At 38.6% G+C, this 22,739-nt stretch overlaps 1 protein-coding gene across 3 annotated transcripts in view; it reads right to left on the reverse strand.

The window, feature by feature from the left end:
- rarab (retinoic acid receptor, alpha b) overlaps positions 1-22,739 on the reverse strand; it is a 152,345-nt gene that overhangs the window by 33,842 nt on the left and 95,764 nt on the right. The window lies entirely within an intron of this gene.

Below are 22,739 nucleotides of genomic sequence, written 5' to 3' on the forward strand. Positions count from 1 at the left end.
GCTTCAGCGACTTCTTATAGTACAAAATAGCTGTCAGTCAAAAGGAGATGCATTCTTTCGACAGATCCTCCAATCATCACGCAGATGCCCGGACTCCAGGCCAGCCCACTTCTCTATTCACCCCAGAGATGTTGAGCGTCCGTGGGTAGGACATAATCGCAGCATTTATCCAATGACCGTCTGGTTTCGAAGCACTGAAAAAAACTGTTCAAAGCAGCCCCATTGAAGTCAATGGACGCTCAGCTTCAATGGGGAAATGCCATAGGGAAATGCACTGTGATGCTACGAGACTGTAAGAGAAGGAAATTGAGTCAGCCGACCTGCTATACGTTGCTGATTCTGAACGACATCGTCTTCGAGATTAACTTGTTCTAACGCATTTTTAGTCAATAAAATAATAACAGTACAAATTTGACCATTATTTTTTTGACATTATACATGGGGAAGCTGAGCTTCCCTTGCAGTCTTAAAGAAATCGCCTCTGATATATAAATTATATGGGTGACAGTGCACAGAGACGATGTTTAACTGCAAACGCCTCAAAACTTTATCTGTCGAAGAGGAACTGCACTGAAGGTCTGAGTGATTCAGAAAAGTGACTAGCCCAGCACAACCAGATTGACACTGCTGGATGGTCAATTTACATTTTGCAACACAGTCATGACTTAACCTGCAAACGTCTTAAGAGAAACTTAAGCCCCTTTCACACAGAGATTCCGGAAAATACACGGATAAAGTGACCTGGGATTTGACCCGGGTTCGTTTGATTTTGGTTCATTCACACTGCCAGTGATTTTCCGGAATCAGAGAGTGCGTTCACACACAACCCGTAATAATCCCGTAAAGACACGTGACATCGATGTGACAAGTAAAGTCTCAGCAGCGTCTATAGTTTGCTTTTGAGCTGCGATTTCTCTCCAGAAACCACGCTTGTGCATTTTTTTCTCTGATTCGATCATAAACTAGCGCATTACGTACCGTTTCAAGCTGGCGAACGATCCCGGCTTCAGCGCCATCATTACGACACGGCATTGATTACAGCTTATGTACACACAGCGCGCGTTCCGGGACTGATACTGGCAATGTTACTAGCTCCCCAACCCGGCATCGATCCCGGCATCAATCCCGGGTCGTGTTTGCGTTCACACAGAAGGTGTTCTGGCAATTTCCTGGGATCAACGCGCCGTGTGAAAAGGGACTATAGATGGATAACTTTTTTAAAGCAAGGTACTGAGCAGCTCCCAGGCGCTAGACTATAAGCAAAGATCTCATGCTCCGATTCATGAGTCATTGTTTACACAGCACACAATAGGTCATGGGAACAGCATTTGCCCACAAACCAGTACTGTTGTTCAAGTAATAAAGTCTTCTCTAATCTTCACTGTATAAAATGTCTTTCATTGAGCTACTGAACGCTCAGAGTAATTCAAACTTCTCTCATCTCAAACACATGCTCTTTGTGTGGATTTCAGTAGGCTGGTGAATGGACTGAATCACAGGGACGTTTACAGTCCATTTATGTTTGAAGTCAAAATAAAGTCATATGCGTTTGATGTGTCAAAAAAGGTGTTGACTGGACAATAATAAGAAGAATGTGATCACTTCAAAATGACATTTGACTAATTAGATTTTTTAAAAACTTTTTCCAACACAAAAATGTAATATTTCATGTTTAAATTTGACCAAACTCATTTGTTTTAATGAATGTTAACGGAAAGGCTTCACTACATTGAAGCAACTGCTTCTATGGGAAAACAGGTTTAATGAATTGACAGCCCATCAGCTAATCAAATCAGCTTTATACAATACAGATTGTTTAAAAGCAGCTTTACTGTGATAACAGGAAAATAATGCATTTTTTTCAGCTGTTGTACAGTTTAAGTCAGTCCAGTGTTGATTCAGTTCTGCTGTAAAGATCAATTATTAAATTAATTAATTTCATCTATAAAAGCAGTTCTGCAAAAAGAAAAGAAAAGGTCATCATCCAGCTCAGTTTAGTTCTCTTACAACAGCATCAGTTCCATCTGCACTTTTTTGGAATTGCGCTCTCATGCTTATTTGCCCGGTTTAGTAAACCTGGCCCTTAGATTTTACACCAAAAAAAAAAACATGCTATTTTATAAGAGAAGTTACTGACAATTACGCAAAAGGTATGATTCAGTTTACGGCACTTCTCATTCATTTCTATGGTATCCACAAACGGTGATTCACTAGGCCATCCTTAAAAATAATTTGGTTTGCAGTAACAACAAAAAAAAGAAAAAAAAAAAAGAAAAAAGGTCTATATTTTTTTTTTCAAGATTCAATGTTAAAAAAAAATAGTACAATTTTGGTCATGGGGATTACATAGGTATGAATTTAAACAATTTTGCATATTGGTGACATCACTGACTGGGTCTTCAAACCGTGCCATCGGGCGCACCATTGCAAACCTCATTCTGATGCAGGCTAAATAGACCACAAATAATTTGACAAACATGAGTGCAACATTCAGGGATTGAAATTAACACCCTCCAAAACGCCAAATAAGGGTAAAAATGAACTTTAGCGGGCAACGCTGTCAAATCACTGGTCAATTTGGCGTGTTTCTATGTTTACTCACTTTGCTGGGGAAGTTCGTGTAATCTGCGTGGATTTAGCGCAAATACGCAACTCATGAGTCCTCATGATATATTAAATACAGCGTATTGCGCAGAATCTGTGCATTTCTGGCTTACTTGAACACACACGTCACTAAGCAACAAATAAAGGCGCGCTTTTTCACTTGCATTGAAGTAATAACGAATATTAAAAAGCATTTAGTTTTAGGGTTAAATTGTATCACATGTCCTCAATAGTTTCCACCACCAATATTTTAGTGGTTTCCTTCAGGTCAGTCGACATGGTCACCGTTAGACTAGAGGGGAGAAGATAGGGGAAAAGATCTGGGCACAGTTTTTCCAGAACTTCGTGCCAAGTTAAAGCGGTGTCGAGATGTTTTAATGCATTTTTTAGATGCATTATGGTGCCCGAACTCGTATGACTTTGAACGGTGACCGCGAACATTTTATTTACTGCAGCGGCAGCCATCATTACCAAGTAAGGCTGGGCGATATGGCCTAAAAAAAAATCCCCGATTTTTTCACAAAAAATCCGATTTACGATTTAAATACATTTTTTTCTCTCCCTACTTAAAATCAATCTGCAGATGACAAAGAAATTGTTCAAAACAAGTTTTAACATTATTTTGTTTTAATATTCCCTTCTGGGATTTGATCTCCATTAAAGTGCAATCAGAAACAACAAGCCAAAAAGACAAGAGGACAGGCCCTGTCTTTGAAAACAATGAAAATGTAACAAAATAAAATGGGTGGATTGGGATTGGGGGGATGTGTAAAAAAACTTGCATCACAATAAGTGTATTGAGATTGTCAAATTATTTGGTAACTAAACAATTTTATTAAGTTTACTGGTATGCTACTGTTTTTATTATTGCTTAACACAAATTTCACAATTTCAATTCAATTCTTGTGATTTGATTCTGATCTTCATTCAATATAAATTCCTTTGGATAAATAGGTGCAGTAGATACGTTAATGTGTTAATTGTTCTCCCAAAAAAAAAAAAAAAAAAAAAAATTCACCTAATGCTGTAAACATACAGAGAGCCCTGTCAGCTGGTATTATTAAAGGTTAAAACCAACTCAAATTAAATATAATGCGTTTTTTATTTTATAATGCGTCTAACTAACATGCGTGCTATGGGTCATTAAAAGGCATCCTGAGGTAAATGTAACGTTACGTGACATATGTTGTTCTACAGTTGTTTTATGGACATCTTTCCACGGTTGAAAAACACTGATTGATCGATTTTATTACATTTCGGTAAGTTTGTAGTAAAGAGTAACAGATGTTTGGTTCACGTGCCGCTTGAACTGAGATCTGCCAACGTTCTTTCACGTCACATTTACAAGCGCCAAAACGGTGTTTATTGTTTGAATTTTGTAATAAAATTGACAGAATCTTAGAGCTGAGAATCTGTTTCATATCGATAGTAACCTGCTCTGTCTTGTCTGTCGGTGTCAGTGTCCTCTTTGCTTCACGATTTTTCTCTGCGTGCGAAAATGGATGTGTGGCGTGAGAGCGTGTAAATTGCGTCTCTCACAGTGAACTCGTGAGAGTTGGCAGCCCTGCAGATTCAGCTTGTAGCCTAAATGTTTTCGACGGGTGTGCTTCTGCTGCCGCGGTCTTGCTCATTTACCATGTTGTTTGTGTATCTCTATCATGGCAAGCGCTGAGCCCGGTCGGAACTACGGGAGCCCAGATGGGAGCGTCGGCGGTTGTTAAAGAGAAAACCGATTTTCATTCAAAAAAAAAATCGGCGTAAACTACACATTCGAGTTAATCGATAAAATCGATTTATCGCCCAGCCCTATTACCAAGCACGAACAGTGAATGAAACGAAGCGAAAGTACAAGCCATAGTGTGACATGCGTAAACCAATGGTGTAAACATAATCATAGATGACGCCACGGGTTTTTATTTAAAAGAAAGAACGTACCCTACGTTTGTATGTAGGCATAAGCAATTTATATTCACAATACTTACTAAAATATAATTAATATTATTTTATTGAATTTGTATTAGTTGTTTGAAGAGTAAAAAAACAAAACAAAAAAAAAACGGTCGATCTTAACGCAAGTTTACAACCGGCAAGTCGGTCGGACTAAAAGAAGAGAGAGAAAAAAAATTGTGGGTTGGTCCTAAATTGACAGGGTCAGTCGGGTTACGGCAAACAAGAATATTTTTAAGTATGGCCCTATGGCATGACTCTGAACGAAAGTGAATGACGTCAAGGCTGTAATGTGACATCAAGGCACACGTGATCCAAGTTAGCCATTACGCTTTCTCCAAAGGTAGAGACCAATCTCCAAATAATAACACCATCTCTGTTTGATCAGGTTTGGGCAAAACACTGCAAGGCAGTGGTCCTTCGGGTCAGGATTTGAGGAACCCATTGCATGACTTACTTTCTTCTGTGGAACACAAAATATGATATTTTGAAGCATGTTGGTAATAGTTTTAGTGCCCACTGACTTCTATCATAAAAACAAAAACATCACAAACAACATTTCTCAAAATATCTTATTTCATGTTTCACAGAAGAAAGTAAAACTTAAAGGTATTGAATGACATGAGGGTGAGTAAATTAATAATTTTTTGCCTTTGGGTGAACTATACATTTAACATTAGATTAATAAATGCTGTAAAAATTGTTGTTAAATGTTTGTTTGATACCTAATGCATTAACTAATGTTCACTTCGACATATATTGACAGTTCATGTACTAGTAATGTCCATGCATTAATATATAATATAAACACTTAGAAATTAACGGTTTATATTCAAATTGAAAGAATGCAAGAGAGTATCAGTTAGAACTGGGGCTGTACGATTAATCGCAATTAACACGAAATCGCACTTAAACCGATTTGGATTATTGCGATTATGAAATCGCAAAGGCTGCGATTATTTTTCATGCACAGCTTGTCAGTGACTTACGGCGCTGCACTGCAAGTTTGAGTCGCTCGAAATTTGGTGCATTTGAAAAAGCAACACACAATCAAACATCTTTCCAAATATAAGCATTTATAAACCTCTTGTCCAACAAAAGACTACATTTAATAAATCAAAGCATTTCGATCTTCTGTTAATTCAGCTACAACGTTAGTATGATGCCCATAGGGATTTCCTGGAATGACGCGTGTTGTCTACTACTGCAGCGGGGCATATTTGTCGTGTCTTAAATACACATTGTATTTACTTTAAATTTACTATTCCTCTCAAACTTCACGGATTAATTGACGTGTTGTAAATCTCACAGATACAATTCTCTGAACTGCAGTGCGTATATGGCGCCCATTGTGCGTTATAGATCAACTAACATGAATCATGATCATTATAAAAGTTTCTTAAATGACAAAACATTCACTTAAATGCATTTAAGAATAAAAATGTTTTAAACCATTAATGTGCGACAAGACAAAAGATTGCGCTGCCTGTGAATGTCCTGACTGTGACACACACACACACACACAAAGACACGCGCCAGTATCGTGCACACAGACAGCACGCCAGAATACAGTTCTCTTTCGTGCTTGAACTTACAATAACACACACAATTATGGCAAAATGTCCGTTTTGTCGAGTATCTTGATAACATAAGAGCAGTCTTATGATGAACGTGAAGAGTTGTGAGAGAATGAGGCGCGTAAGGGATCAGCGTCTCTGTCAGCAGCGGCTGGTCTTAAAGAGACAGCAGCAAATAAAGCTTTCTGTCAGTAAAGTTAATCAAAGAACAAAGGGAACAGAGAAAATTACTCACTGCTCTTGACTAAAGAACTTTTGTAGCTTTAATAAGGATTAGTCTACATTTAATTTATAATTTATGCAGTGCAGACTGTCTGATAACTTTATTCAATTTCGGTATATGTCCTAGGCCTACCTGTTAGACAGTAAGGGCAAAGGTAAATATTACATTTATTTTTTTACTATTGAGACAAATAACAAGTTTGCAGTAATGCAAAGATGTCAATATTTAGGCCTAATTTTGTAAAAAAAAAAAAAAAAATATTTAATTTGAAAACAGTGCATTTAGTTGTTGTTTCTAGTTTGAGTTGAGAAATACACATTTCAGCATTATCACTAATCTGTGTGTGCATTTTACTTGAGAACCAAGCAAGATGATCATTTGTTTATTATATTGCAATCGCATATCGCAATTGCAATATTGATCTCAATAATTGCATTATGACATTTTCCCCAAATCGTGCAGCCCTAAATGGTACAGTATCGATTTGGCACCGGTATCGGAAAAAACAAAAAACAATACCCAACCCTAATTGTGAGTGGTTATTTCGATGAATCGTGCAGCTCTAGTTAGAACAGGTCGATATAAAACAAATCACAGTTTGCAGTCACATTCCAGTTAAAGTGTGTATAGGTGTCATTACTATAGCTATAATTGCAGCTGTATAAGCGATTATGGAATCCCGTCAATTATTTAGAAAAATGTTGCTAAAAATAACATGTATTTTTGTGGTAGGGACTAGAGGGCTGCATTGGGTTTGAGTCCCGCGGCACCCAACGCAAATCTGGCGGGAACGGGTGGTTTGAACCTTGCTGCGGGCGGGAATGGGCGGCTAAAAAAAATTGCGGGGTCGGGAGGTTGCCTAGCGAGTCGACATGATGGAGAGATGTCAATAAGTGATGTGGAAAAGAACCTCAAACAGGTATTTACAGCACAAAACCAAAGCAAGGCTGACATTTGGACTGCTATTCATCTTCCTGATCAGTGCGTCAGAATACATGCAGGCCAGGGAAACGAAACAAACAACCCCATAAATCCCTTTAATAATAGCAATACAAATACGTGTTTTTTTCCTGCGGGACGGGAGAAGACACAAAATCAATGCATCTCTATTATTGTGCGGGAATAAATTCTAAAAGTTTTGCGGGTGCGGGCGGGAGTGGACATATATATTGCGGGAGTGTAACACATACATTGCGGGAGCGAGCGGTAATGGTCAGAAATTCGGCGGGCGCGGGCGGGATGAAGAAAACAGTACCGCGCAGGGCTCTATTAGGGACAGTATAAATATTGGCAGGGAAAATACAAATTTGTACAACTATCCCAATTGGTCCCCCAATTAAAAACAACAGAAAAAACATCACTACTGCACCCTGGATTGGTATTTATATCCAAAATAGTGGCATCATAAAATGTATAAAATTAGCATTCACAAATTGCATGTTTTTCATGTCCTGCATAAGATGGATTTGACAAAAATAGCAGAGATGGGTATTTAACATCAATTGCCCCATATCATCATTCATTTTGACAGTATAGATGTAACACATAATCAGTGACAGCCTCACTCCTATAAATACAGCAGCAAATGGCTGATTTGAGGTCCAGCGTTGCTAGCGAGCCCACGGTGGAGAGTAACAGCACAGAGAAGCAGTGTCTTTTCATCACAGCAGCTGAAGTCAGCAGGGTGAAGCGTGAAAGCTTGTCAGGGCTCTTTGTGGTCAAAACCAAGAGTTAGCAATTTTCCAATTAAGCCACATTTTTATGGGTTCCTTGGACAGGAGAGGGAAAAGGAAAGCCCTGAAAACAAACAAATAAGTGTGGTGCAGCACGTGGAGACAAGATTAGCATTTCCCAAAGAGCCTTATTACAGTTACGTCTCAAGACACGAGACTGCCTCCCTAAACCAGGCAAATAAAATACAAAGGCATGCAAAGAGGGAAGGGATTTAATTAGATCAAGGTCAGTAATGAGATTAGCTTTCCACAAAAATCTTCATGGGCGTAGTTACGTGCAGGATCCCTGTTAAAAACTGCACCCTGCACATCTCAACCAACCCTGAACCAGGCTGTCACGCGAGCCCCAAAGCCCAGAGAATGGTTTATACGATGACAGGCGCGCTTAGCATATTGTGGACTTACAAAAGGACCTAGTGAAGGGGGCCGGCTCAGTCATAGCTGAGGGAACCCCTGATCTGCCACTAATAGCTGCTGACCTATATTCATCTGCAACAGCCCATGCCTCAGTGAATGCGTAGAGAGTGACTCCAAATAAAAGAGGGGCTCTGAGACTGTTAGCACTAGTTAAGTACTTTTCTTACACTGACTATAAAGGCAACAGCCTCTTAAACCTCAGCAAGGCCTGAGCATGTCTACGTCAGAGAGAAAGAGAATAAACTATGGATGGAGAAAAACAGAAAGATAAATAAAAGCAACAAGCTTTATTAAAATTATTTTAATAGCTCCAGTAACCAAAGAAAGCTGCTCATCTTGGTGGTTTGCTGCTTTTAGGGATGCACGATTTTGGTAAAAAATTGAATTGACATTTTTCTGATCATTTTGATTGCGATTTATAGAATTAAAAAACTTTTGCTGTGCCAATACATGTACTACTATAGGGTTACGGTTAGTATTTGGTTTAGGATGCAATGCACTGCTATTATTATATTAAGTAGGCTAAATGTACTGTAACATAGATTATAACTAAGTCACCTTAAAATTAAGTGTAACCATAATAGCAACAATCACCAAATATTATTTGGTAAATATTATTACCACTTATTTTGGTAAAATTCACATTTTCACAGATTCTGCATGGGGTTTACAAACTTTCAAGCAGAACTGTACATGCAACAGTTTATTGAGCCTTTTCTCCTAACAGATTTCTATTTCAATTACTGTGCACGTGAAAATTTTATTTTCTACTCCTGTGTTGGGATTTAAAAGACACCCGGTAGCAAGTAACATGACTTAGAAACAGTCTCTTGCTGGAGTTTATTAAAGTACTTTTATGCAAAACCATACACCTTTATCTACAAATGAAGTATAATGGGTATATTGAATGATCTTGGGGATTGTTTTACAACTGTAGTATACTATATAATACACTATGCATCAATGTCTTTTCGTTTGTGCTTTGAACTTTTCAATGCAGACTCAAAGCGCTGCGACTCCATGTTGCTTCAAGAGCATCATTCTGCACTCGGGATGCACATAAGCGCTTTCTGCCGCACTGTTTTGGAGCCTTTCATATTATAATACTTTTGTGCAATGAAAGATAGGGATGGGAATTGAAAAGCGGTTCCACTCGAGAACCGGTTCTAAGTTTTACCAAAGTCTCCCCACCACCCCTCTCGAATCAATGTAAATGGTACGACCCGCAGGTCAGGTGCTTCTGCTGCGGACCTCCGGTGAATCAGTTGATGAGACAGGAGCTGGAGTGAGCCGTGATAGGAACTAGGAAGACGGGAAGAGTCATGTCTTTCCTTAAGAAAGGAAAATCAGTGGCTCGAAAACGAAAAGAAAAGAAGATTAAAGAGAGAAAGGCAAATGAGGGCAAGCAGATGCTTACTCAGTTTTTTGAAAAGAAAGGTGAGCTCCAAATGCATCATCGAGCATTGACATTGTTTTAACATAAATATCTACTCTCCAGGTAGAATAGCATACATTTATGTTCATACTCTATTTGAATAATATACCAATACTTTATAGTATCACACCCTACATAGCGAGCAAACAATGTTTCTGGGTAAATAATGGCGCTTTTCCACTGCATGGTTCGGCTCTGCAGGGTTCGGCTCGCTTCGCTTTTCCACTGCGTGGTACGACTCGGCGCGGCGCGGTTCGGTTCGCTTTAGCTCGGTTGCTTTTCCACTGCAGTTAGTACCGCTTCAAAGTGGGTGGGGATTATGACTGATCGTTATAGTTTATCCGCTCCTCGGCAACCAACAAGAGGAACGTCTACGCTTCTCTTCCACTGACCACGATCCAGCCATTTCTTTTTTAGAAGTTTGTTTTCTTCAAGCAAGTCAAGCAAGTAGTTTTACAACAGGTGCTACAGCGGTGTCTGTTACTAGCTACTGTTACTTTAAATCTAGCGGGTTTGATGTCTCTCAAATACAATGACGCTGGTAGAGACGATTCTGTCTGTCTGACCAATCAGTGATCTACAGTGCTTCCACGTCACATTTTAGTATCGGTACAGTACGCTTGGAACCTCAACAGAGGTGGTACCATTTAAAGTGAGCCGAAGCGAGCTTGTCTCCTCTTCTGCTGCAGTTCTCCCCAGACTCAAAAGTTTACATGAAAACACTGTATATTTCCCTCCATTGTCAAAATCTAACACCTGCAAAAACACAGATCGTTAGCGTCTATTTTACCGCATTGTTATGCAAATTAGCTCGCACACGCTCTTACATTAAGTACAGGATTGTTCTCAGTTTAATGCACATCTTAATGATTGAAAATGTCTTATTTTAAAACATAATTCAAAGACTGAATGTCTAGTTTGGCGGTTAGTGTACCCTGTGATTCTATAGTCTGCATTCATTTTAAACAGACAAATAATCATCAATTAACTTGTACTTAGCCTACACTTTAAAAAAGTTATAGTGAAAATAAAGGATATTTTGGCAACCATTTGAGGCTATATATTTCAGTTTCAGACCCTGCAGCAGCAGGGTCTGCATCATGGCCAGGTGAAAGCAGTGACAGTGAGGTGGATGTGACAGTGAGACAAGGTGAGCTTTTAGCGGAATTGCCTGTTTTAACACTTAGTAATTAAGTGTTAAGAGGAAATAAGCGAAATGGGTATATTGTTATTGTACACATTTACACTTTAAACTGTAATTACTAATATTTAGTAATATTTAGTAATATTAAATAGTAAAATAATAGTAAAATACTAGTAGTAGTACTTTTGACAATCAAAAAAAAAATATATGAATCAGAGTGTGGCTTATTTTGTTTACATTTTAAGTGTTTTTATGATAAAAATGCAATACCCCACCCATTGGTATCACTATGGCATTTGGTACGGGGGCCCAGCAAGATGGTTTGTACCCAGGGCCCAAAATTTGGTGCTACGCCCCTGCTAAGTGCTGTCTTGCTTTCTCTCCCTCACACATACTAACCAAAATAAATCGACATGATGTTAAAAGGTCGGAAGAACAAAGTTTCATATGGAGCATTTGGAGAGTTTGTTTTCCTGAATTACTGCTGGGTGCTAAAATAAGTTACCTTATCTTCTCTGAAAAGCATTCCGCATATTCAGCTGACATAAAACAACCCTTTAAATAAACGAAAAAACTAAAAAAAACATCCAGTGGTGAAATGTTTTCTTTGTTGACAAATCTTGTGGGATGTCCATTAGAGATGCGCGGATGGGCTATTTCATCCGCAACCGCATCACAAAACTCATCATCCGTCCGCCATCCATCCGCACCAACGTTTTTGACCAACTTTCAAAACCGCACCCGCCCGCCATCCGCTAATACAAGGCGCTGCTGATGACAGCCGCGAGACTAGAAACCACCCGCCCGAATTTAATTAAATTTTTTTCGTCACGTCATCCGTCCGATCCGCGGAGTCCGTGGCTATAACCGCCAACCGTGCATCTCTAATGTCCATGTCTAACTGCTGGGATAATCACACAACGCGCATGACACGTCCAATTCGCGAACCAATGACTAATTTGAACCGATTAATTTAATGAATGGTTAAAACGACTGATCTTTCCAACACTGAACTCACCATACGTCTGAATCGGTGTATAACTAATCAGTAACACTTTACAATAAGGTTCCATTTATTACATAAAAATTACAGTTTGCTTACTCAAGGGTAAGCTTTAAAACAAATAAAAACACTTTTTTTTTTTTGGCTGAAAAAGCATATGACTATTTTCCACACAGTGCTATCAGGAATCGATAAGAGAATCGTTATAGAATCGGATCGATAAGCAGAATCGTCAGTGGCATTGATATTGATAAAATCGTATCAATTCCCATCCCTAATGAAAGATTATTAATAGCCTTTCTTGTTCTGTCCTATCTATCATATGTTGCTGCCTCATTAAACTGCTCCTATATACATTTAAAAGATGTCTTAATTTTATAGTGTATATAGTTAGTTGTTTTTCATGAATGTATGTTACAACAATGCAAAGAGCAATATGTAACGTTTTACCACATTTAGTGATACACTTATTGTCTCTTATTTGTTCCCCACTAAATGTTTTTTTTTCACTATATGTTCCTATTTTATACAATTATTGTGCACTCGTGATTTTTCACTCGTGATATGTGTTAAGTGAAGCGATTTCTCGTAGGTTATTTATTTTGTTTTATATAATGAGGTGGTGCTCTAGGCATACGTTTTCCTTGATTGGTCTTCCCTGAAGAGTTATGTGTTGTTGAAAAAAGTGACGCACGTTCGTTGTGTTTCACCGTGTAATGAGTTCCTTGTCTTTATTAAAATCAACATTAATGATTTATCTCTCAGCCACCAACTAGCTATTAATTGTAGTGTTATTTTTTATTACTTGGCCCACTCAAGCTGCTTATTATCTGCGGATATAACCACATCAAAATGGATTTTGTGTGTTCAAAATCAGGGCTCGAAGTTCATTTCTGAGCCCTTAAAGCTCATCACAAGTGGTTCACGTGTAAAAGAACAGTGCCACACTTCACCAGGGCTCGCCAAATCGCTAGCCCGACGTCCCGGGGCTATTGTGTTTTCTAGTCGGGCTACCAATGCATAACCGGCCTGCCCGACGGGCTATCTGAAATAGTGTAATCAAATTGCTCCCTTTATTCACGTTATTGACTAGTAATTTTAAGGAAAAATATGACTGCGCAAGTTTTTGATCATGCCGATTTATCCGAAGCGCAATTTCTCATGAATCTCCGTGCCTGTTTTAAGAGAAACACATGATCAGTGGCGTAAGTTTTTTTTTTAAAGTGGGTGGGACAGGTGTGTGGGTGGGTTGTTGCTAATACAATGCAAAATCAGATATAGTACAATAACAATATTAGTAGATCTCATTAAAAGACTAATTAAACCCAATGTAACGTTACTATTGAAATTGATTTCTAGACATCGTAATGTTTGTTTTTTTCTAAAATTGTTAATGGCGAGAATTTCCATGTGAATAAATGCATAGATCAGCTATTTTACTTGTTTACCTTAATGGTCTTGTGGTTAAAACATTTGCCAAGCGTGTCTTTGCCATCCGTGCCTTGAAATATTTCACAGTGGTGGGGGACAATATCGACCCCGAGAAAAAGTGGATGGGACATGTCCCACCCATAAATTACGCCTATGCATAAAAATTAAAGCTCCACTTTGGCTTGAATGCTTTACTTTGCGTGTCAGAATGTTTGAATCCATGTGCTAACACACTATCACTGTAAAGCTGCTTTGAATCAAACAAATCTGTATGGTAAAAAGCGCTACATAAATAACGGTGACTTGACCATCATATATTCTGCTATAAAGAGCATAAAATAACTAGAGCACCATTTACTTGCCTCAAAAAAGTCTGGTATTGTTATTATTATCATTTATTGCTACACTTTAATATGTGAATTATTATTTTACATTTTTAGCGTTGTTAGTCTTTAAAACAACGGAGCTGCGCACTTGTTGATATTTGTGTTTTGAAAAAAATTATGTTTTGACTCCTAATTTTCTACATTAAAAATTGTCTTTTTATTTGGGCTAGTAAAATTCATTTCGGGCTACCAAAATCTGAAGAGTGCCTGCCCGAAGGGCTACCAGCGATTTGAAATTTTGCGAGCCCTGTTCACGCTGAAACATTTTATTAAAATCGCAGACTTTGCGATTTGATAACTGCACTAAGGCATCGTAACTTAGGATAAGAAAGTTGTTTATTTGTCAATGATCCATTTAGGCTACATTGTCTTTATTGCTGTTCGACCCTACTCCCAGAAGAGTATTAAATGCTAGATGTGCATCAGTAAGTACCGCACCCAACTTTCTGGTGCTTTTCTGGTGACGGCCGTTTTAATTAGTGTTAAAGAATGAATATTAAGAGGTGGCTTAATCACTTCTTGACATTTTTGTCTTTTATTTTATTAAAGCTATGAGCCAAAGGCCATCAGACACCAGGAGTTATTTCTCCCATCAGTAAGATGTAGATAATCACAGGACGAGTAGAGCAGTCGTTCCCACAACTCTATTAACTCTATGCGCCTCATTAAGCCACTATATTCATTTGCGGCACCCTACAGAATTCATTCTGATAATTAACAATCTAGCAAGTGAAGAAAAAGCAAGCTCCGCAGGACAAAGCGGTCCATTTTGCATCCTTGCTGGAGGAATATTTCAATACTCTTCTGACTCTGAGATCTCACCAGGGGGAAAAAAATTTGAAGAAAGAATGCTATGCACAGAAAGCCATTATTTCATGTCGTCGTCATGTAAGGAAAGTTAAGACGTGATCCATGAAACAAAATTCTGAGGCATTAATCATGCTGTTATGTGAAAATAAGCAAAAAGTGAAAGGCCATCTGGGACGTTCAGGATTAGACAAAAAAAAAAAAAAATTCTGCTGGACATTACAGACATGCTAATTTCGTTCCCTTTAACCTTCCCCAGCCCAATGGTCCCTGTGAGGCACTGCCCAACCCCTTTCTCAACGGGCCCCTTGCCAGAGCAGGTTTTAGCCCCCAGGCCTCCCTTATTTTTATTGCCTGTGTTTATAGCTCGTCTTGGTTTCTCTTTCTGCCCTCTTTTGCTTGACATTTTACGGGGTGCAATATAAAAGACACCCTCCACCCCCCTCTGTCTGAGTTTAAGTCCCTCATCCACAAATCCCAATCCAGCCCTCAGGAAATCACTTGATGTCACTGGCCATCAGGAAACACCACAATGGGTCAAGCGCAGTCTTTTGAAACAGATCATGCACAGCTGGATGACATTAATCTCCTACAACTCCTACAACAAAAGACTCTTATCTCACTTATTTCCATACATTATCAACTGCTGCGTTAAGATACACAATACTGCTCAAATAGAGTTTCCGAACTCGTTTTGGACTGTTGCTGGTGTGTTTGGAAGTAAAACAGATGTGGTCATCCATCTGAAATCAATATAATCGCTCAAGTCAAAGAGCATCAGAAGCACGGGCAGCATAGCTTATGCAGCTTTAGCCTCAGCCCAAAATCTGTCAATGTGTTTGGGCATGGCGCCCTTCAAATCCGCCTTAGCGCTACATAAATAGAGTGGCCCACTCCAGCACTGCTTTCTTAAACTGCACAGAGTCTACAAAAAATAGAGAGCAAGAAAGAAACCAGAAGAATAGTGGACTTCCAAACATTCAGAGTAGCGATTTAAACCAAAAACATGGGAATCAAAAAACTTGTTAACCTTGCCCTCAGTAACCTTCTCATGTGCAGGTTTGCTCTCAGATTATACCGCCATAAAGAAATGCAGCATAACCTGATAGCACATGACTAAGAAGAGATCTAATGTATGAAAAGCGCTTGTGGTTTACAGCACATGGCGGCACTTTAAAGCAAGCAACAGCCATTACAGCTGGAGGGCTGCACATCTGATTTGGAAGGGCGCCATGGGTTGCAAAATCCTGCCCTATGGCCTTTGTGCAGGTACAAACCTCACTGTTCTCTCCTCCATGATTAAAGAGCAGCTCTGCTAATGTTCAGCGTTCGGGTAAAAATCATCTCTCTGATCTGAAACTTAAAGACACCAGATGGGTGTTTAGAGTGCTGTATACCCAACATACACATTTGACAATTAACCTGTCATGGGTCATTCTTTGGCACTAAACTAATACAGATCACATCTGTCATTAATGATACATTTACCACTTCATCACTGAGAATTAATTTTGAAATGGAGTGAAACTAAGAGATGAAGGATCCAGATTATGTCAAGTTTCATTGTATATCAAATCTTATTCCAATATATTGGGCATCTCTAAACTGTACAAATCATGACTATTGGGCTTTGAAGCACTATACTTTCATTCGGGTCAACTTCCAGTCATTGTTTTAGGCACTTGTAAACATAAATACATGCATTTTAACTGTGATATCCAGAGTCCAGGCCACAACCATTCATGGTACACCACCAGCTGGTCACATTTGCGTATGCCTTAGCCTCCCCCAGTCCACATGGCACAGATGTGGGGTGTGCAAACTGCTTCTCTGCCTGGATGTGTGCTGCCTGAGTGCCAGCAGGCCTAGTATCTATTGCAAGTCCTGCTCTGTATTTAAGGCTAAAAGAAATAAACACTCGGTCAGCCAGCCAAAACCACAGCAACATAAGCGCCGCTCCTGCCAACAAGGGCCACTGGCAAAATGCAAACTAGCAGCTCTCCCGGTCTGTGCTCAGCAGCAGGCCTGCCACGCTGTCTGGAGTTGAGGCAAACCCCAGTCCTTAGTAAGCCTCGGTTAACCAACGGACCAGGGACGTTACTCTTTCCCTCTCAAACTCTTCTAATTCTCCTCTCATTCTGCAGAAATCCTTTTTTTCCACTCTCCATTCCCTCCCAGCTGCAACCGGGCCAGCCAATTGCTCCCACCGGCACAGCACTGTTCATGGGAAACAATAAAACGCCACATGCGTTTCCTTAGTTAGGGCTTCCACGCCACAGCTCCATGTGAGGCTCATCAAGCCACTGATAAAAATAAAAACATGAATGCTTTACTGCCTGGCATTGACATTTTTATGCAAATTATGGATGCACTGATAAGCCAGTAATTATTTTTATGTTATTACTGAAATTAAAAACATTTGTTTAAAACAAACTAAATAAAAGTAACAGACTAATATCACAGACTTAAAAGACTAAAAATCAATTTAGCCATCACAAGATTATAAAGTACAGTATGCAAGTACAGAATAAAAATGGATAGTCATTTTTGCAGAGGTAATCTGAATGTAAAAAAAAAAAAGAGCAAACAAGCTTCATCAACCCATACCAATGAAAAAAAACAACTACCACAACTGATATAATATGATTATTACAAAATATCATGCATCCCTAATGCAAATTTTGGGATATAGGGGAAAAAAGTGCTGGATGGACAAAGATAAAAAATAATACATTTCCAAATTGTGCAATTTAAAATATATACACAATAGCTTGAGGTGTATCTCATGGCTCTGGCATTTCAGAATAATCAAAGTCTGTCATGAAAATTATTGGCTACCATTACATCTCATCGGTATATCGGTATAACAATGTGCCTTGTAATTTGTTGCCAATTATTCACAAGCAATGTTTATCAAAGTTTTTTGGTAAAATGTAAAAATCTTTCTTTTTGCTGTGTCGAAAACGTACCGAACCGCGACACCACTGTATCGTATCAAACCGTGAATTATGTGAACCGTTACACCCCTACTAGCTATTAGCTAGGTTTTTTGCAATATCTTGATTGTCAAATTTACAATTTGGACAGAAACAAGGCTAATGTGATGTTGTAAATACAAACTACCAAATAAAACTGTGATGATATACAGCCACAAGATGCACATGCTCTTCAACAGCATGTTCACGAGAGATCAAGCTATCCACTAAAACAAAAGAGAGACATTGGAATGTCACGAGGACACTTGTGAATAGAAAGTTAACAGTCTTTTAGTGGGGGAGGAACAGCAGAGAGATCCGACCGCCTGCTTTCATTCTGCTGGGTCCCAGGCAGCCTTCAGAATGATGGAAAGCTTTTCAAACACACCGTGATGGATGCCTCCCTAAGACACGGAGCGCCAGAGCCTCTCACTGCGCCGAGGTACCAAGGCCTAGAGGTCAGGGAGGTGGGGGGCTTAATCCGCTCCTGATGGCCATGAAGGTGCTCATGTTTGGAGGCCACTAAGAACCAAATCACACGGCACGCTTCAGAGGAAAGCAAAACAATACAAGTACCAAAAAAAAAGCCACTACAGCACACTATCTTGAAGTGTCACTTAAAGGAACACTCTGAAAACATACATTGCTCAAAGTCTCATGATCTGATGTAAGACTAAGAATGTGGTCATCAAAAATGCTACTGTCTGGCTTTAATTATTCTGAGGGTCCCAATGGCGGGTTCCATCAGGAGGAGTTTTTCTATGTCTGTTTGTGGGGTTACTTTGTGGAATAATCTGGGGCTGGAATTAAAGCAATGTCAAGGCATACACAATTTCAAACGTCTTTATAAACAAAAGATCTGGTCCCTTTATAATATTAATGAGGTTTGATTGTATTCATGTTGTGTGGAGTGTTGGACTAGTTATTTAGCCTTTGTGGTATTCCATATACCATTGTTGGTAGCCATGTGTTATTGTAATATACTCTTGTGGTATTCCATATACCATTGTTGGTATTTGATAATCATTGCTATCTGAGGTAATATTTGTATATTATGAATATGTATAGTATGTGTGGTTTTGCACTTGTGCAACTATTATTATTGTTTCTCAATGAGGTACTATTATTGCTATTATTTATTTAATACACACACACTATATATATATATATATATATATATATATCAGGGTTTCCGTTGTCCGGTAATTACTGGACATTGGCTGGGAAAAAAATGATATGTCCGACAAAATTAAATCTCTCCGGTCAAATTGTCCGATTAAAATTGCCTAATAATCCCGCCCCCTAACACAATCTGAATTTGAGAATAAGCCTAAAATGTATAAAGCAAAAATACACCGACCTTTGGCTATGTTATAAATATAAATGAACAAGCTCTACTGTTTGAAAGTTATGGAACAACATCGCATGCTGCATTTCAAATAAAGCGCACGCCTAAAACGGCTGTAATATAGACCTAAAAAACTAACGATTGAGTGAGACGTGTCATATGGCCAGGCCCAGGCAGACTAGCCTTAAAAGCTTTTTTCAGAGGCCAGACAATGGTGAATCAGGAACATCTCATTATAGCTTATAGATCAGTGGTTCTAATCCGCGCACTCATAGGCCTACAGTTTATTTTTCTCTCATTAAAACTGAATAGCCTATATGTTCATCAGTGCATGGTTACAGTCTATATCAAGCAGGGACACCTTTGTGTGCATTTTATTTTGTGATTTTACCGGAATGAATAGAGAGTCTCTGCAACGGCAATAGATTGAAACGCGCGTCCGAGTGAAGATTGCGCAACTCGCGCAGCGCATCGTCCATGCAGCTGATAGCAGCGGACACGAGCGCTCAGCTTGATTTAAAAACAACCGATTTTAGCGCTAGATCTTATTTAATAGCGAACTAAATGAATGATCTGCTAGTTAACTGGAGATTTTTTATTTATTTGTATTAGGTACATCCGTGCCTCAATGTTTCAAAAAGTGAATGAATGTGAAACGTGTGTGTGTGACGCCAATCGGACGTTCATGTTTTTTTCCGTCTATTTGAAAGTTAAGCTAATAATAACATGTTGCATTCTATGCGGCCTTATTTCATTTTTTAAATTACATAGACTGCCTCCAGTTTTCCTCAACTTGACTAATTAAGAGGCGATATTTGACCGGCATATCATTAAAATGTCCGTAAAACGAAACCTCTGCCGGTCACTTTGTCTGGCACCATTTTTTTCTAGCGGAAACTGTGTATATATATATATATATTTTTTTTTTATCTGAGATTATTGAAGCAGGAAGCAGCTTTTTTTTTTTCTTGTATAAATTCTTTGACAGACTGGGGTGGGGTTCAATAAGTTTTACTTCTCCCCACTCCATTTCAAGCATAAGTGTATAAGTTATTACTATTATTATTGTATATCTTTTCTGTTGTTGCACTATTTGCTTGAAAAATAAATAAAAAATAAGTAAAAAAGGATTATCTGAAAGAGCAATGCAATTCAATTGCACTTCAGGAAAATCGCTCAAGAGTCTTTCTAGTTCTTTGTGATTTGCAAAGTGGAAACTATGATGGGTTACACAAGAAAGCACTGTTAATCCTATGTGCCACCTCTGAAAGTCACTGCTGCAGAAATCTGGATTAATATAAAACATCATCTTGGATTTAAAACAAAGCACAACCCACAATGAGGTCTGCAGGGGGGAGGAGGAGAAATTTTGACAGTATATTCCATCCTAACATGTCCCTTATGTACACAAATAAAAAAAAATTAAAAGCTTGAGTTGTTTACACAGGATTTTAGGACGCCACTTATCCTTCGTATGACTTCATTTAGATCTTGTCACCTCTGAAGTCGAGCTGCACATGGACGCACCACTGAGTCTTGCTCTACGTGCCCTTTTCAAGAACCATACATACTTTGGCTGCTAGGACTGTTCTCCATAAGAAAAGGATGCTGAGCTGCAGAACAAATCATCCCTCAAACAGGCTTACACAAGATTAGCGCTGTTGACATGCCCCAACAATCACTGGAGACCATGTTTCCAGACAGACTCTGGTCCCCTGAAATGTCACGCTCCTGTTGCAAACACATACCATACGCTGTGAGAAGACATCACAGATTTCTTGTGGCCTTGTACAAGCTGTGATATTACATGCATTCCCTATTCCTTCAAGGACATTTTTATTTACCATTATGCTCTCAACATTTAACAGAAATATTAGAACAGCTAATATTCAATAAGACTTTAAACTAAAAATATAACATCTCAAATCAGATTAAATCCCAAGTATTCAGCATGGTAAGAACAAACATACGAAACAGAATAAGATCATCAGATCCTTAATCATTTTAAATACAGTGTGGCTATTGGGAAAAACCACCTTATCTTTTCATACCTTTCATTTCTCAAATAAAAAAATATTCTTTCCATTTTAAGAATGTCAACATATATATAAATATACACACATATATATATATATATATATACAGTGATGTGAATAAGTTAGGACACCCATGCTAAAGTTGCCTAAAAAGAGGAATAAAAAAAATCATCTTTTGGAAATTGATCTTAATGCCTTAATTAAAAAAAATTGGAAAAATCCAACCTTTAAGGACACCAATTTTCTTTGCGAATGAATAATGTATCATAAATAAATAAATGTTCTTCCTTAAAATACAGGGTGCATAAGTCAGGGCACCCCTATGTTAAATTCCCATAGAGGAAGGCATATTTTTATTTTTAAAGGCAAGTTATTTCATGGATCCAGGATAATATGCATCCTGATAAAGTTCCCTTGGCCTTTGGAATTAAAATATCCCCACATCATCACATTCCCTTCATCATACCTAGAGATTGGCATGGGGTACTTTCCATAAGATCATCTTTCAATGCAAATCAAACTAGCTATTAGGCTAACTGAAATAAAACCATGCCAATCTGTAGGTATGGTGAAGGGTGTGTGATGATGTGGGGATATTTTAATTCCAAAGACCAAGGGAACTTTATCAGGATGCATATTATCCTGGATCCATGAAATAACTGGCCTTTAAAAATAAAAATATGCCTTCCTCTATGGGAATTTAACATACGGTGTCCTGACTTATGCACCCTGTATTTTAAGGAAGAACATATATTTATGATACATTATTCATTCACAAAGAAAATCGGTGTCCTTAAAGGTTGGATTTTTCCTCATTTTTCTAATTAAGGCATTAAGATCAATTTCCAAAAGATGTTTTTTATTCCTCTTTTTAGTCAACTTTAGCATGGGTATCCAAACTTATTCACATCACTGTATATACACACACACACACATATATATCCAGTAGGAAAATAAGCAGACAGTAGGCTAACTGATGGCATTCATGTAGCTTTGATTCAAATTTGGCTTCATACAGCTGCTGATGATGCTTCTGAGATCTTGCTCTCCCAGCTAACTATGACATCCAAAATCAAAAGCCTTCTACTACTGAAGTTGTTATATGGTATGCAAACTACAGCAGCCAGACAAAATAAATGTTTTTTTTTTACAACCCTGGAACAGGTTAACTGTTTCAACTTTTAAAATGATCTGCCACAATGTAATGAGAAGTGGTCACTGGAAGAAACTGCCTCAAATGACCTTTGACCCTCCCACGTCTAAGGAATTTGAACCCATGTTTAACTTGATTAGTTTGTAACTCATTCATTACAACGTCAATAGAAATCTAATGGAAATGCGCTGCCTGAAAGGGTTGATGTTCTAAAAAATATTTGGTCTGAGATACTGGGTACACGATGACAACCCACACATGTAACATTGCATAGCCTTGCTGGAAATAAATTGATCCTTATTATATTATAACAGGCACTAAAATAGCTTATATTAAAGTGTATTAGCAGCTGTCTAGGTAGTCAGATTTGCGACACGGCCTACATGTAAGCATGCTGGAAAATACCCACACTCATCAGCTGACGTGTAGTTGCTGCCCCTGTAGAGCCCCAGTGACTCCCCCAAACATTCAGCAGTCGAGTGAGGAACTCCGAATGAAATTGTCCGCATAATGTTAGGTC

The sequence above is a fragment of the Siphateles boraxobius genome, unplaced genomic scaffold (genome assembly GCF_051911475.1).
Source record: "Siphateles boraxobius isolate OS27281-9 unplaced genomic scaffold, OSU_SipBor_1 66, whole genome shotgun sequence".
NCBI lineage: Eukaryota > Metazoa > Chordata > Actinopteri > Cypriniformes > Leuciscidae > Siphateles > Siphateles boraxobius.